The sequence below is a fragment of the Chinchilla lanigera genome, unplaced genomic scaffold (assembly GCF_000276665.1).
Source record: "Chinchilla lanigera isolate Chin_1 unplaced genomic scaffold, ChiLan1.0 scaffold00039, whole genome shotgun sequence".
Lineage (NCBI taxonomy): Eukaryota > Metazoa > Chordata > Mammalia > Rodentia > Chinchillidae > Chinchilla > Chinchilla lanigera.
The window spans coordinates 6,859,292-6,878,301 of NW_004955440.1; positions in this window are offsets into that span (position 1 = coordinate 6,859,292).

A 19,010-nucleotide genomic window follows, 5' to 3' on the forward strand; every position below is an offset into this window, starting at 1 on the left:
GCTTTTGCCGCTGAGCTAAATCCCCAGCCCCAGTGCTTTTCAATTGAGAGCTCATGAAGTTAGGTTGATAACCAATAACATACTTTTATTATGGCATTTCCAAATATGATGTAATTTTGATGACAAAGAGCTACACCTCAGTAGTGGAGAAAATTCTTAATTTGGATGAATGAATAGTTCTATTCAGACAATACTAAATATTTTTCAATAAAAGTATTTCTTTAAAATGCTATGTTTTAATGATTTATATATTGAAAAGAGAGTTGATGAATATACAGCTCTAGACAAGGAAACTTGTATGTAGGATATTTAGAGAAGAGACAGAAGGAAGTAACGGCAGAAGCAAAGTATTCATCTGAGAGCCAAAAAACGGATCATGCATGAGACGCCTCTGACAATGGAACTAGTGGAACAATAATGATGCAGGGATCAGATTTACAGCCTAAAGATAAGAGATTTACCATTTCAGAAGTGGCAAATTTCATAGTAATTGTTATAGAAGAGGACAGCCAAAGTAGCTTGAGTGTAATGGTATTTTGTATGTTTGATTACTATATGTCTCTTCCACTTGAACTTTATTTGCATGATAACAAGGATCATTCTTGCTTTTGTTCTCTGCCTTGTCCTTACTGTTTATCACTGGACCTAAAAGAATAGTGGTCCCATAAATATACCTTTTGTGACAGTTAAATATATATGTATGTAAAGAACTTTCATACTTGATATCTTAGTCCACTTGAGATGCTATAAAAAATGCTAAAGACAGGGTAGTTTATAAATAACAGATTTGTGTTTCTAATACTTCTACAGATTGAGAATCCCAAGACCAGGCTTCTCACGTGGTCAGGTTCTTGCAAGGGCCCCCTTACCTGTAGCGGATCACCAATTTCTCGCTGCATCTTCTTGCAGCAGCAAGGACAATCCGTGTCTCTTGGACATTTCACAGTGACACAAATACAACTCATGAGAATGCAGACTCAAAAGGCTCCACCTCCAAAGACCATCATTGTGTTGTTAGGATTCCATCATGTGAATTTTGGAGAAACACAGATATTCATATAAAGCAAAAAGAATTTTGAATTTGTTCATTTTTCAAAAAATTAAGCTAGTCCCCATGTATTTAACTGGAAGTTCATAAAACTTTTTTAAAAAATCGTGAGATAAATTATGTGGTAGAAACAGATGACAAAAAGAATTGATGAAAAAGAAGTTACTAGAAAGAAAAAAATACTTATTCACTCAATAAGTATTCATTGACTTTCCACCCTTTATGGGGCCCTAGTATTCACAATACTTTGAACATTACAGAAAGAAACACCCACCATTCTGAATTTTTTATTTTAGAGACACAATCATTCAATTTTTAAATGCTAAATAAAAATGATATAATTGTGTTAAGGTCTACTCAAAAAAATGAACAAATAGTTAAATTTTTAATTACCAGGTAAACGAGAGCTTTTTTCCTCAGGCTTGATAGGAGCACCTGTAGGCATCATAATGATTCCACTCTGACAACGAGTTTGATGTTTAATGAAGAGTACAAGCTATTCAGGCTTATATCTTGAAATCCACTCAAAGCCTCATGTGGTCATTAGTGGGGCTTTTCAGGAGTTGCTCGATATAGAGTATGTGATGCTGGGATTAAGTGTGTGATGTTGAAATTAAGGGGCTGTGATTACTAAATCAGTCCACTGATTGATTTAGCATAGTTCTCCATGTGGATAATGGAGGGTGCCGGGTGTGAGTGCTACCAACCCTAAGGAGATGTAGCCTGAATAGACTATAAGGGACAGAAAGAGAGTTGCTATTGCCATTTGTTGCTTGCTGCTGCTACTGCTGAGGCTGCTGCTACTGCTACTTTGCTGTCTTCTACCTTCCATGAACTATTTCTCCTTTTTGATTCCCCTCTGCCATGCCACCCTGCTGTCAAGCCAGCAGATTATGGACTGAAACCCCTGTAAACTGTAAGCTAAAATAATCTTTTCCTCCTTTAGGTGTTGGGTATTTTGTCTTAGCAATGGGAAAAGTAACTAAGACACAAACTTGTAGAAAATACAAACCAGACTTCTTTAAAAATCCTGTGTGAGATAGCTATTTACAAATCAATATCTTTTCCTGAAACAAATCTAAGATATTTTCAGGTAAATAAAGACAACTATTTGAAATTGTCTGTTTTCTGAAACTTTCATACTAAGGATGTAATAACAACTTTGATAAGAACAGTAAAGGCTATAAAAAAAACCTCAGCTGGCACTGAAAACAAAATGAAGAACAAAATAAAGAATAAATGAAATTTCTTTCATGATGTTTTATCAAATTATTCCAGCTCCTCATGTCTGTCCACAGAGATGTCTTTCATAATAGCTAAACTTTACTTGCTCACCAATGGAACATATTTTATTTATCTGCTGAATGTAATAGAACATAGTTTGTTTACCTGTATATATTTACTTGTTCATGCTAAAAGCACAATAACTGGAATAAAGGAAGTTCTTCATGGTTTTGCTCTTGCTATTAGAATTACTGAGGGTGTAGAAGACAAACAATTGTGTACTTCAAAATAATTCTATGTAAGCAAATCAGTGTCTTCTATGCTTCCAAAAATTTGACTCAAGTGCAAGAGATGAGTTTTTATTAAGTCAATAATATGTTTTACAGGATTATCATCTATAAACCTGCTATATGAAAATGATGTATCAATAATTTTATAGAGAAAACAAACTAGCATAATTGAGGGCATAATTCACATTTGTATAAAAACAAATCTCATTTTTAGTACTATAATAAAATCCTTTCACAAATAGCATTAGAACAATAAATTTATAAAACTAATTGGTTCCACACAAACTGAGCTAATGAATGTCATTTGGGTCAAATTTTCAAATTATAAATAAATGCTATCATTTATCAACTGTACATTTTCTAGAATAAATTTTTGCTCTGTATTTTTTTTTTAACTTCTTAGGAACATTGTTTGAGATTCCCTTCTGACTTAGTAAAGCACTTTACCTCAGTCCGACCTCTTACTCAGTAGATGTTACATTTAAACAGGAGAGAATGCAAGTGTTACATGATGCAAAATAAAATTTGGAGGGAAGGCAAACCTCAGTTATACCAAGACAGTAAATTTTCATCTCGCCAAAGAGATCTACCCCAGGAAAAGTGCGTGACGTATAAAGAATCTCCTTTTCTACCTACACAAAATAGTGTCTGTGTTCTTCCAACAAAGATCACCCACGATGTGGACATCTAGTTTCTCCCCTTGATTCGTGGGATATTTGTGTGAATAATTCCCTTGAAACTCAGCTTGATTTATGAGCAAACTTCTGTGCTCTACTGAACCATTAAATCCGGAGTATTTGTGCATTTGAAAAATACATACAAATAGTAAAGACATCTAAAAGAAGAGACCAGAAAAAGCTATTCCACAAGCACTTTTTCAAAATGATGATGTCATATTAGCTAAAGAGGTCAACAGTACAAAATTTCTCAAATGAAGATGAGAAAATAGCATTTCTGTGGCCTGAAAGATGAACACTGCTCTAGAATATTTGCTGTGTACTAACTAGAAGAAATAAAGAGCTATGGCATACTTAGTTTTCTGTCATTTTCTCCTCAAAAGTTTATTTTGAACATATTATATCTCTCACTTGTTATATTTTATTTAAATATGCATTTTATAAACCTGTAGTCATTTTGAAACCTCTTAAGGACTATATGCATGAATGAATCAATAACTAATGATGAATAATGAAAGAAACAATACTGCATAAATGTATGACTAGAATGAGTAAAAAAAATGTATTATTTCACAAATCAGTTTCCTGGCAGATGAGGGAAGGGTGAGCAGATGTGGGCATCAAGACGGAGAACAGTACACAACGAGGCAGAAACAAATGCCTAAAGCAAATACTACTCTGACATTTTTGTCCAAGGTCTCATGCATTTTACAATTTTCTTCTTTTACCACTTCTCTATTATATTTCACCTCCTCTCTGTATTTAAGGGCTTTCATGTTAGCTGACAGCATATTCAGAATTATTAAGCTATAATACCATCACAGGAGTGCCATGAAATCAGCCATTCAGAACATTCAGATCCCTAATATTAAGGTATTTCTTTTGGAAAAGTATCCAAGTAGTGAGAAAGAATGGGGCTAAGGGAAGACAGCGGGGGAGTGGGTGAGAGAAAGAGAGAGAGAGACAGACTAGCTGTAATGCCAGATGCAAGAAGGGCTGTAGAGAAACCAATTACTCACTGAAGATGCCAAAGAGAGGATTGATGACACGAACTCATAACTTTCCGCCGTAAAGGTGAATAATGACACAGACACTTAGATTGGGGAATGAGAAGAGAAAAGCACATGCAAGCTGCATCTATTTATACCTGATTGAGATGTGAAAAGAAGACAAGGGAGGGGATTAACATAGAAAAATTCCAGACAGTTGAGCAATTTTAGTAATGATTCATTTTAAGATATTGCCATCAATTATTTATAAAGGATAATAAATAGATTTACAAGCAAGAGGTACATAGAATCTAGAAATTCATAAATGCCCTACAAATTATTTACAACCCCGACAAGTCATAACACATGAACTACCACTGAAAACACCATTTACTTCACTTTAAAATTTGCACCGTAAACTATAAATGGACCAGTTATGGAGCGTCAGCCATTTGTAATATGCTATGCAATATTTAACACCAAGTAAATGTGTTTTCACTAGCTGCTGACCACTTAGACTAATTTAATAAGAAAGTTTAGTGCTTCATGATTTACTTGTAGATAAAATGATCACAACTATTTAATGATCTTAATATTGGAGATATAATTCTTAAATAGAATATCTTGATTTGGATTGAGTATACGCAGTTGAATATCACGCATCCACAGTTTAAAAAAATAAAGTCAGTAGCCAGAAAAAATTACATCACCTTTCAATCATATTTCCTTGTAGGTTTCCAACTTCTCATATCATTTCAGCTCATCTCTTAGTATTCTTTTCACTTGCACATCTTTCCTATTCTCCTAACACTCTTTCCTTTTGAGTCTTTAATCATTCCTCACTAATTTCCAAAGGGGACGCCTTTTCTACTAATTATGGCAATAAACACATAATTTTCAGTTAATTCTACTTTCCAAATGAATAGCTGCAATTGCCCATCAAAGTATGAAAAGCAGAGCCCCTAATATCAGAGAAATTCTGATCTTCACGCAGGGGGATACTGTGATTTTGTCTTTGCTTATCAAGACCCCTTGGCAGCTTGCAATGTGTAGGACTACGCAAAGTTTTATGGTAATTATTGTACAGTGCTGAAGGTTAATAATAAATTTTCCTTTAGAAGTAAACACATAGGGGCTGGGGATTTAGCTCAGTGGCACAGGGCCAGCCTGGCAAGCACAAGGTCATGAGTTCGAGTCCTGATACCGGAAGAAAAACAAACACAAAACAGAAGTGAATGTGTGATGTTTTGGAGACTTTTCCACCTAAGTGTTAGCATTAAAACTGAGTGGCCAAAGTGTTGGTATTAAGGGGCAGAAACTGTAAAAGGAGATGAGACTGTATGAGCTCCTCCCATATAAAATTAAGACCCTTATGAAAGAGGATCTAAATAGTGTTTGCTGCCAGGTGGAGACAGTCTCTCTGCCTTCTACAGGAGGCAGAATCATGGTACTGCCTTGGAAGCAGAGGGCAGCCCTCACAGGAAACTGAACTTGCCAGTGTAATCACCTCAGAAATTTTCAACCTTTCAAAGTGTAAAGTAATCAATTTCTGTTATTTATAGATTATCCAGTCTCTGGTCTCCTAATGACACCAAAGCCTAAGATGCTGTACCGTCACTTTCTCCCCACATCTTGTTTCATTATTTGGCAAGAGCTGTGTTATCAGTACTGGGAAGTTAAAAACTCCAAGTTGCTGGACTAAATATAAGTTTATATGTCACTCTACATGAGATATGTAAGTTATCAGGGTGCTCTGCTCATTATAGCCTTTCAGGGACCAACGCTGGAGGAAATCCTATTCAAAGGCCGAATTTCAAGGCACAGTGGTAAGCAAAGAGAATCTAGCCTAAACAAGGATACTTTCAGATCATTCATTTCTCTTTGAATTCAATTTTACGGCATCTCCCGAGTCTTTGTCAATTTAATTAAATTTTTAATTTGTAAAGCCTTACTGTGGCTTAAATCAAATTTGAATAAAACAAGGTACACAGAAAATTTCCAAGCAATATAGTTATCTATTTGCATGAGGTTCTGCTTCCCCCTTCCTTAATGTCTTCTTTTGAAGAGTGTGTTTATGTATTATAAGTATAGTACATTTCCTGTATTCAAACACCCTTTTCTTTTTTTCAGAAGACATAACATTAATTTATTCTACCTTTTCCTCCTACCATATTCTGGTATGACTCCATCTCTAGTCATAGAATCTCATTCTAATTCCACGGTGGCTCATTCTTTGCTGGGAGAGTCCACAAAATCTTATTCATATATCTTCTCTGTGGAACTATGTTTGTCTCCTAATACTTCACTGGTATAGGATGCTACAGTGAGTATATTGTATGTACAGTATTTCTTTTCATATTATTGGAGATATATCTACATGTTCAACTCCTAGATGTAATAGTAATAAGCCAGTAGGTAAATGTATCAATAGCTCTGTTGATATCACTAAATTTTCCCTTGAGGACTTGTACTTTATTGATCTTAGGTCCTCAACAATGGATGAAATTCTCCTTTACCTTCAGTTTTGCCAGAATATATATGGATAATTTTTTTTTTACATTTTGTCAATTTAATAATTGAGATTGTTTTGTTATCATTCTTTCTATTAAGAAATAATTCCAACATTTTTTCACACTGTCAAGAAAATCTCACTTATTTTTCCGGTTTTCTGTGAACTATTCATATCTTTTTGCCACGTATCCATATATTTATTTCTTCATGTATCAAAACTGTGGTGTATTAGTGATATTTTAGTGGTCTGTCTCATACATATTCAAATATTTTCTTCTACTATACTTTTTCCTTTGACTGAGCCTATTATGTGGTTTTGCTACATATCGATTTTTTTAACTTGCACTTTGACAAATTTATCAAAATTTTATTTTATTGCTTCTTGATTTCAATTTTTGGAAAGTTTTTCCTCCACACTAAAATTATAGAAGGAGTGCTCTATATTTTCCTCTGATGTTTATATCATTCCATTATTTATAAATCTACTCCTTTGTTCTATTTCGACCCTTCAATCAGACTATTGATTGAAGCTGATTCATTATGAATAAAACTATCCACCTATGAGAACTTTTCTGTTAACTTTTTTGATCACAGCTGCATCCTTCTCTCTAACTCCATTCTTTAACTTTCCTTTAAAGCTACTGTCAGCAATATTAAAGAAATTGGATAAAATGTTTTATTAATAGGATAGTCTTTATATTGATTCATGCTTTCCTTCCTATTAGTTTTTGCTTTGGGAGCAAACAAGTGCAGTGCCTCAGTGGCATCAGCGGGGAAAATTTGCATCTTCCTCGTTTTAGGTAGAACACCGTTTCCTTGTCTCAGCTCCTCTGCTCAGCTCAAGTGAGCTGCAGTGGCACTGTGTTTCCATTCTTCATGCCGTCTGAAGTCATAGTCCAGACATAAAAAGCCTCTCTGATACAAGCCCGTATTGCATGCAGAGAGAGCAACATCTAAGTGATACGGTTCCATTTAAAACCTCGCCTAAACGCAGCGTCAGCATAATTCAGAGAAAACGCGTCGTTCTTTCAAGTTCAAAGTCAACGAAGCAGGCAAGTCATGAAACAATGGGTAGGAGAGTAAAATCCTTAAGAGGAAAGGTGCAGAGAGTTGAGAAAATGATCTTGTTATTGCTCCTACATAGATTTAATAAAATATGGATGTTGTTAAATATATTACTCCCATATATCTTAATTATTAGTAAATAAAAACATAGGTAAATGAGAAATTTTAAAAATATTTATGTATACATGCATATATATGTATGTATGTTCAAGTAAACTGAACATCAGTGAGAAAGGTAATTAACATTTTGTGTACCACCAGGAATTATCAATGATACCCCAAAATGTTACCCAGATTACTGACAATTTTTATTTATTTATTTATTTATTTATTTATTGGTTTTTCTCCGGTACCGGGAACCGAACTCACGACCTTGTGCTTGCCAGGCAGGTGCTTTTGCCGCTGAGCTAAATCCCCATCCCTTTTTATGTTATTATTAGCGGAGAAACTAAAATTTTTCTTCAGCAAAGGAAGCGATACTTAGGTGTGTATATACTTTAGGCATGAAAAATATGTTGCAATTTACTGATTTTTATTCAGTCTTGAAACTTTAAAACTTGTTTCTGCTTGGTTAAATCTTGCTCTAGAAGCAGGCTTTTAAATGACAGTTCATTTTTTCCCTACACAAGTCATTCAATTAAGGGACCTTTACCAAGGTTGTTAGGTTTCCACATTTACATAATTTGACAGTTGGCTCATTTGATAACCTTACTGTAAGGATATCATCTTTGATAGTTGTCTGGTCTATTGTTAAAAATTGTGCTTATGCTTCTGGAAATTGCATAATGAGTAACTCCAAAATTTCAGTCTCAGTATAAGGGAGTAAGACAGCTAAGTGCTTAATTCACTGGATTCTAAATTTCTGGAGGTTCCTTTTACTCCTGAAACTCCTGACAGCAAAGGGGCACCAAAAGAATTTCAAAAGAGTGTTTTAATGAATACCTTCTTTCCTGTGCCATTTTAAAGAAAAGATAACCTCTGCAATTTTTTTCAATATCAATACCAAAGTCCCACCTAATTAATTAGTATCTGATAGGGCTTATACATAGAGAGGTTTAAAAGTTCCCCAGCTGATTCTAATTTGCAGACTTGGTCAGAATCATTAGTGTAGCTATATCAGAACTTGCTACTATAAATGTGGTTCTTGGACAGCTAACATCTCTATCACATAAGAGGCTGCTGACATGGCAGACTCACACCTTTCCTGAAACTCACTTCATCAAAATCTGTATTTGACAGGATCTCCCAGGTGATTTATACGCACATTAAAGTTTGATAAGTGCCACATCCAGTGTATAAGGTATCACGACAAAATGATACCCAGAGGATGACTATAAGAAAGAAGTGAAGTAATGGTAAGTGTACCAAGAGATTTCCCTGTTGAAAATAGAAAATGTCCATGGTCTACATTGTATGTTGAAGTTAACAGTAGTCAAGACATGCATCTTTCCTATAGGTGTAACAAAATCTATGGGTTAATGATGAAGCAATTTTTGTATGCTGGTCATCTTTATAAGTTATGTATAAGGGTATAGTAATAAGAAATATACAGAAAACCTAGGAAAATTACTTGTGTTAATAAAAAAAAAATAGTTCACCTTTCTTAACTGAAGAGCAGAGAATGAAAATCTTCATAATGCCTTTTAAGATTTTGTTAACACAAATGAAAGAAAATAGACTCCAGATACAGACGGTAATTAAGCTTAATTTTAGTATTATTTTTACAGAAAATGGACCTAAATTTTAAAAATCATTGGTATTGTACTATGTTGAAAAGTAAAGGAAACAGAAAAGCAGGTGAAGTGATGAGTGTGTGTGGTCCCAACCATGTGGGAGGTTAAGGCAGCAGAATCACTGGAGGCCAAGAGTTTGAGACCAACCTGGACAAGATAGTGGGACTGCCAGTTAAAAAATAAAAGAAACAACAGTGACAACAACAAAATGCTGTAGATATATGGACTCTAAGGAGCAAAAGAAAAACTTAAGAGATGCTGATTTCATGTGTAAAGTCTTTGAAATGTAAGAGGAACAAATAAAAGGCTGGTCTACATGATGAAAAACTGTGAAGAGATTAAGTAAGTAGAGTTAAAAATCAGACATACACAGAGAGAAGAACAAGATTGCAGAAATTTGAAATGTAGCTATAAAACACAGTCCTAATGTTCCCCTGAAAACAGAGTAGAAATGGATATAAAGACAAAATAGTGGGCTGCTCAGAAATATAAAAGCTTTAAACATGGTGTTTATACCGATCATTATTTGGCTAGGCTGAAGAATAGATGAAAGCTGGTGATTTAAAAGCAATCAGTCATCACGGTCTTGAAATTAAAATATAGCCCAGCATCTTCCTTACCAAAGCTGCTTTAAAGCCAGCGCTATACATTCTCACAGGACACATCAAACACCATGTCCTCTCCAGGAAGACATCAAAATCGTGGAAACCAGGAAGCGTTTTGCTGCCACTGGGACTTCTTCGTTCTGCTACAGGCCTTTCAAGCATGACCAGAATTAGCCTCTAAATATTCACTTAAATACCCATATTTTTCTGTTTTGGTAACAACCCTTTGAATCACACTCCTCCAAATTTATCCAAGGGATGGAGGGAGAGGGAGGGCAATAAGGAGAAGGAGAAGGAGAAAGAATTAAAATATCACCTCCTTAAAAGTGATTGCTATATACTGCAAACATGTAACGATATAAATAGTAAAAGCTAACAAAACGAAAAGAAATTATATCCCTCACGTCTATAAATTAGATAAATATCATAGAATACCCTTTCAAAATCATCTCTTTTGGTCAGTTTTACTAGTCAGTGTTCAAAATTTTATACCACCGTCTATATTTGTGATTTTTTTTTTAAAATATAACTCTCCCAAAGAAGAGAAATTCCAAAAGATTAACATTCTAAATCACAAATGGAGGCCTTATACATGGCTTAATTAGATATGTAGAACAACTGTGAATTAAGTGTCATTATTTCCTTTTTACAGATGAATAAACATGAATGTGTATGACATCCAGAAAATAATGACTAAAAATTGCAAGTCCTTTCTGTGGTACAATAACAGTTCTAGAGCTTTGCCAGCCTTAGTTTATTTAATCTTCTCGACAACGTCAGGAAGTGGATAGTGGCATTTTATTCCCTATAGCTTACAATGACAGTAAGAATAAATAGCTTCCCAATACCACACATAGGACTAAGGGTATGAACAAAGGCATTTCTTGGAGCTTTAGAAATTTGGATAGTTTCTCATTAAGAAAACTCCATCTAGCCTGGAGTTGAAATTCTTGCTTTCATAATGGTCCTCAAAACTGAGTTAGCAGTACAAAGTAGATAACTGCTTTGCATTGCCTTTAGAAATAAATTGCACTTGCCTGGTATTTCATTCTTGGATTGCATTCAAGGTAGGAAGATTGACTTGTATATTCTCCTCTCTTTTCCCTGACTTAACAATTGCAATTATTTTCTCTGCTTTAATGTGTATTCAGCAGGAAGTGTGTATTAAACAGAGTTATCTCACTACCCTCTTACCAAGAAGTCTATAAACAGTACTATTGCACTACTAATACCTTGTAATATTTCTAACAACAGTGTTCTGGGTTAAATCAATTTAGAGAACTTTCCCTTTGAAAAATCATAAAAATTACTGTATTGATTCATGTATCTTTAGTCTTTTATTTCTGTATTATACAATCCTGTCAAACAAATTTTATTTTGCTAATCTTTCATATAATATTTTAATGTTTTTGATTGACTATAGAACAAACTGATTGATCATTCATCAAGCAGTAATCTTTGTTACCTGGCTACTGCCAAAGTAAGTAACTTTATATTTTCACACTCCTGTACTTTTTACTTCAAGCTTCTACCATCTCTAAGCACTTGTCTGTTTGTCCATGTTGTGGTACACGCTGCCTACGAAACACAATTCAATCATCTTTTAGACATCTTAAATACATCCCTAAAGTGGTCAGTGCCCATCCATATATGTTTACTCTTATTTTCTCTCCATAGTTTGATCAACATGCCTACAGTAACAAAAGTGTTACTTATTTACCATATAAACATACCCCAAGAATTCCAAACATACCAGATAGTTACACCTGTTAAAGTTCATTTCTCACCATAGACCCTGCATGTTGCAGGAATTCCAGAAAAGTTCCTGGAAAGAACACTAACTTTTTTGTGAACCCAGAAGCTCCATTTCCCTTTACTGCTCCTTGACCCATAGCATTATTTTGATAACCTTTGCTTTACTGAGATTATCAAGAATTTCTCTTCAACTTGCTCATTTGAATTCTGTCCTTCTCATGTCCTTCTTTGACAAGAAATTCACCCATAGCTCTGACTCTGAATTCCAGCCCAAGAAAAGTAAATGGCAGTGACCTATAAGCAGTAATATTGATGTATTTCCTTTGTGTAGTTCTTCTTGGAGGGAGAGTTTATGTTTATGATGCATATAATGATGTCAATATTTAGAAAAAACTAAATGAGCAACTAAATGAAATCCATTGTTACCTTGGTCATGACAAGGTGATTTTTAACACTTATTCAACTCAACTTTTCCAAGCAAGAGGTCTACTACAGTGCTTTACCCTACACAGTCCTAGAAGGCTGATTTGAATATTGCTAGAATTGGGAGGTAAAAGACAAGAAAGATATGTAAGCAAAGCTCCATGTATTTCTCTTGAATGTTAAGTAGAGAAAGCTCCCTGGTGTGCACTTTATGTTTTGGACTTCTCCCAGATATTTTAGTTGAGTAAATGTGTCCAATATTTAAAATGTAAAGAAAAACCAGAAATCACTGATCCAAATCTTTACTAGATAATGACAATGGGTAACTTGTACACCACTTAAATCTGCTTACCTTGTCTCTCTTTTGCTTTAATAAATTTCCATAAACTTAAAACTTTTGTAGCTATGACACTGAATCTGTCAAGAAAACAAACAAAGTATTACATGCTTGGTCAAGTCACTGCTACATCTGTAGTGATGACAGACATCCCAGGAATATCTGATGGACCAAATCTGCATAAGTAAAAGGGTTTATTTACTCAAGTATCTCTTCACCTAGGAAATTCAATGATTGAATAATTCCATACCACTTTAACTTCTTGGCACCTCAAACGTCAAGGGTCTCCTGCCTAGAAGACAATTGCCAACAAAGAATGTCTTGGAAAGCACTAATGCAAATGGATTGGTGAGAGAGTGCAGACAAAATGAATTATGCTTATCCCTTACAGGTTTTCTGTGGTAGGGTAAATGAGGTATTATTGGTACTGTACAATTTATGCCACAGGCACTAGCTTGTATTATCATACCTTACACTATTTGATATACCAGCCTCCATAGTGTGTACTTCCAGGCAAATGCTGACAGAAGCAAAGGAACACACAGAGACGAAATCCTTTATGTTCTTCTGTTCTGTGAAATAAAAGAAGATAAAAATCAATGCATTATGTTAATTTGAGAATCAAATAAAAATGTACTGTGGACTTTTTTCTTAACATCTCTCCTATGGTTATTAATCCACACCACAAAAATCAAAGAAAGTGCTTAATCTTCATAGAGGAGTTAAAACACTCAAAGAAACTTTTGAATTTTATTTTATTCTTCTCATCACTGATAATTCTTATATTTTCAAAGGAAAAGAACCTCTGGGAGGTTTTAAGAGAATGACTTATCTTATGGTATCAATATCTGAAGCAGGTACATCCAGGGACAGTTTGCAGTTTTATGACTCTTTTAGGAAAAGTGAAATGCCATCCTTGCCCCTTCTAACTAGAAGGCATATTGATAGCAACAATCATTATTCGCCTCCATTACCAGGGAAAGAACGCACCATTTCAGAGTGCAGGATGGTGAATATCATTCAAGAAACAGCACAATGAGCACATGGAATGTTTACGAAAATTACGCTTTGATCCAACGAGACCCAAATTGATATGTCATACACTCTGCCTTCATTAATGTGTATTATAAATCAACTTCCCACCAGAAAGTTCCACCCCATCTTCCACTCTTTAAATGAGGCACAGTAGAATAGACAAAAACATTATATTAGTTTGAGAAATACATTTGCCGGCAAATGGTTTTTATGTCAGAAAATATGTACCCCCAAATATTTGGAAATTAGCCTATTGTAAACACTACAAATCATTTAAAAATTACCTATACCCTCACAGAGTGCAGCGTCTACTAAGGCATAATTTTAAAAATTATGGCTGCAGATAAAATATTACAGAATCTTGCTTCACTTTGCCTTATTACCTCTCGCAGTGTGATGTAGCCTGCATGCTGAATTAAGGAGAGCAACCCTAATTGGTCAATTGCAGCAGTAAATGAAATAGATTTATTTATCTATTTATCTGTCCATTCATGCATTTGACATATTGAGTGTCTATGGCGGGGTATACAACTGTGCTAGATGCAAAGGACTGAGACATGAAAGCTGCAGTTCAGGCTCTTACAGAGCTAGAAACGAAACACAGAAAAGAGAATTATAATGAGAGCTAGGGCAGATGTAAGCATCGAGCTCTAGGGCAGCATAAGCCAAACAATAATTTGGTGAATCATTTAGTCTCAGTAACGAAATATTTTTAGTTAAATTTGAGATTGGTTGTTAATCTGTGACCTTTTTCTTGGACTGAGAGCCCAACCTAAATCTAACTCCTCAGAAAAAATATTCTTTCTGTATCACGAAGTTACGGTGGCCTCTCCAAGGGCCTGAAGAATTTATCCTCTTGGGAAACTCTTTTGTTCAGTTCCCTTTACAGTTGAGAATTTTTTTTTTCTGTTCTTTCTCTAAAATCAACACCATCTTATCACAGCTTCACAATGCTTTCCTTAGTGTCTCAAAGTGACATAACCATCATTTCAGTTTCCACTGTCAAAATTAGCTCCAGATAGCATAGTTTGTATTGAAACTAACACTTAGAATTCTGTACCTTGCTTGTATTCTTCACACTCATGATTTAGTCTTTCTGCTCATTAGAGTTAGAAAGTACAATACTCCCACATAAATTTAGAGCGCTCTTCTAAATCAGTGACATGCCACTCTCTGAAGTTCTACTGAGTTTCAAGAATGCAATGATTATTCACTCAGAGTTAAGGTATTTTTAAAACTACAAGCACCCTTGAAATTCACTGTGAGGTAAATGCAATGATATTACATTATTTTCAGAAAGAAAACTTAACAGAAAAATTTTTAGTTTATAATAACTTCACTTTGAAATCATTCAGTGTTTCAAGAAAGAGTTTCTCTTAAGTTGTCCTCCCCTGTTGTGAATTTGGATGTTTATGTCCCAGAAAACACTAGCACTCTCATTATCAAGTATGCTAGAACACTGTTCAATACTGGATTTCTTTTATAAATCTTTCTTCTAAGTTACTTCTTCTCATTATGCATTAACAAGTAGCAAATTTCATTCTGTGTTTTATGTACTCCTATGTCTATCTCTTGCATATCACAATTTAGAATTTCACAATGAATCCTCTCACATTTCTTAGTACATTTATTTCTCTAGGTAGGAAACCCTGTAATACGAAGTTATATTTGTTACTAATTGAAAAATGAAAGTGAGGAAAGGAGGAGGTACTGTTAAATAACACGTTCATTCATCTTGAAAATTTTCCTTTGCTCTTTACAGAAGATAGTAGCACAGTTACTTTTACCCAGTTGCCAAATTGAAGGAGGACAGGTTTAATTCGGCTCACAGTTTCAGAAGGTTCAGTCCATGGGCTAGGTGGCTCCCAGGCAGAAAGATCATGGCAGCAGAGTAGGACAGAGTACTCTGCTTACTTCATGGCAGCAGAGCACAGGGGAAGAGCACCAGCGAGGAATATATCCTCTGAAATTATAACCCCTAGTGACCTACCTAAAATTGGCCACCACCTTCTAGTAGCACAATTAACTACACACATCAGTGGATTAATTGGTCTGAGTTCAACCCTTGTGCATTTGATATATAATCACATCTCTGTAAACTATACTTAATTCCCAAATAAATACAATGACAAGTTATGCTTTTGCCTAACATGCTACAACTATTCTGTTTACAAAACTGAATAATTTCCTTCCCAAAAATCTCAGCAGTTTCAGCATTGCCAAAAGTCAAACTCAGTAATCTCCTCTGAGATTACAAGCAAACACTTAACTGTGAATGCCTGTAACAATCCAAGATAGCATTACATAATCTAAAGGTACAGAAGCACAGGACCAACATACTCCAAAAGGAGAAAGATGGGAATAGAAAAGAATCCCAGCAAAGCAAGACTGAAATCTAATGCAGCAAATAATATATCCTTTAGCTTCAAGTCTGGCATCCAGGGCACATGGTAGTAAAATGTGATTTCCAGAGGAACTGGGAAGACCCAAATCTATGACCTCATTAACTGTAGTGCACATGGCTTTGCTCACTACCTGCATCTTTTCTCCAGGGCCATTCCACATTCCTCACATCTCTAACTTCACAGGGTGCCCATTTTAACCTGGGCCTCATTTCCATGAACACTCACCTCCATGCACACTCCTCTGAGGGGCATATTCACTAACCTCTCTGGCTGTGCTGTCCTTTGAAATCTGATAGAAGTAGCGATGTTTCTACAGCTCCTGTGTTCTGCATGCCTAAAACTCCAATGTACTACAGATGAGCCCATGGTCTGCTGATAGCTGATGCAGCGATGGGCCCCCACGGAACATGGCTGCAGTGACTTCTGAGCACCTTATGACCGAGCATGTTGAAAGTGATCCCAGATAATCAATTCTCTAGGTTGCTATTCTCAAGGAGAAGGCCCAGGGCTTCTTTTCTCAAATGAAAAACCTACACATTTGCACCCTTGAGCTTGACAAAAGCAGGATCTTGCTGATTTATGAGATGCCCTCAAGGCATATTTTTTCATTTCCCTGCTCAAATTACTTGATGTCTCCTTAGATGTGCTAATCTCTTTAGCAATTGTACTACCTGTGGCCTCAAATTTACATTTAGTTTTTATGGACCAAAATTTAAGTTTCCCAAATATTTCTGTTCTGTTTTTTGCTCCATATTCTCATTATACATCTGGTTAATGGGAGCCAGAAGTCTCATGCCACAATCTGAATATTGAACTGTTTTTAAATTTTCTCCTCCATATTAATCAGTCTACTACCTTTAACTCAGCTTCTCATAAAGTCTTAGTGCATGGCCAAAATATAAAGAAGCTTTTGCTAGAGTGTAACACATGTGGATGTTGCCTTGGTAACTTTTCTCTCACCGCTGTGAGAAAATACCTGATGCCCAGAAATAAGGAAAGAAAGGTTTATTTACCTCACAGTTTGTGGAGGTTTCAGCCTATACTCAGCTGGCCCCAAGACACAGTGGCACATAGCAGAGGGCAAGAGTTCATGACAGCAGAAAACAGCAAAAGCAGCAAGAGCAAAAAGCGAGGAGCAGGTGAGAGCAAACCTCTTCCCCTCCCTTATATTGTATGCAGGTTACCTGATCTATGGAGGGTGTAGCACTCATACCCATAATCCCCGTAATGGACCAGGAATCAATCAAAAACTGTAGAAGTCCACCCCATGACTGTTTGAGGCTTTGGAGGGACATCTAGTCACAAACCCTAATAGATTCTATTCCTAATAGAGTCTTTTTGCCAAACTGAAATCTATTGAGCCTAGCCTTTACTATACTCATGTCTATCAGAATTCTGGTCTTGTGAGCTCTACTGAAAATTTTTTAGGGTTTCTCTAGCTGGTATCTCCAAACCTTTTCCAACTCCTTTCAAAAACCCATTCCAAAGGTATCTAAACCACATACAAGGTCAGATATGTTCCCCGCATTAATCCCATTCTTCTGTCACCAATTTTCTTCATTAGTCAATTTTTCTATTGCTGAAACAAAATACTCAGCCTCCACAAATTGTTTATTTTTTATTTTATTTTTTCTATCTTTTTATTTTAAAAATTAAAAAGCTGACAAAACAAAAATGAAGACAAAATAAAAATAACACAAAAACATCAAAAATGATACATGCAACTTGGCTGAAGATAACAGTATGTAATGTAGCAACCATTGTAAATTCCTGTCACTTTGTTCTGAGGCCATAAATTAAGTTTAAGCTCAGTCATGGTATCAGAAGCTTCAGGCTGTGATCGACTGTTCTTAGACAGAAGCATCATGGCCTGACAGAGGAAAACAGGTCACATCCTGACAGCCAGGAAGCAGCTCAAGAGAAGAACACCAAAAATGCATATAAACTCCGAAAGTACACCCCGATGATCTACCTCCAATTTGACATCACCTTCAACTGAACTCCAGTTCCTAGAAGCAAATTTAACTGTGTACATCCATGGATTAATTCACTAACAAATGCAGTGTCCATGTCATCCAACCACCTCTTCCTGTAACTATTTTTCTAGACAAGTTCACAACTATGAGTAACCAAGTTACTCACAAAGACTAATACCTTGTTTAAAGATCAACATTTATATCTGCACTTACACAAACTAGACAATAATGACCCAATCAGTCATCAATAGCTATTTGATTCCACTCATATTTCAAGTTATATTTATTGAGTTGCTATGATGTGTCTGTCACCAAGTAGAAATTAAAAATACCTCTTTGGTGAAAGTGTAAATTAATTTTAAACGGGTCAATAATCAGTCTGGATAACTATACCTTCTCATAGTTCCACTGCAAGATTGCTAAATGTCCACATAAACTCTTGCAAATAAAGTTAGCATGATTCATAATGGCCAAAAAGGAGAAATGACTCATCTGCATTTGATGAATGCAGAAACAAAATGCAAGACTGTTGCATTAAACTGTTGCAACACTGAATGCATGTAGCTACAAAAAGAAATGAAATACTGATGCATTCTCCAAAGTACATGAATCTCAAAAGCATTGTGCTGAATGAAAAGGAATAAGAAACAATGATAACTGATTGTATAGTTACATTTGTATCAGATATCCAGAAGAGGTAAATATATACAAGCAGACAGGTAAGAAGAGATTAGTGCTTTTGCTTTCTGTGAAACAGGCATAGAATGAGTGCTATTGTAAATGAGCATGAAGCTTCTAAAAAGAATTATGTGATAATTGTATAATTTAGCAATTTATTGAACAACACTGAATTGGACTGTAAATTTATATGTAAGTGGTATTTCAAGATATATGCTAAAAACAAGCTTCCTATAGATATATTTGAAATCTAATTAAA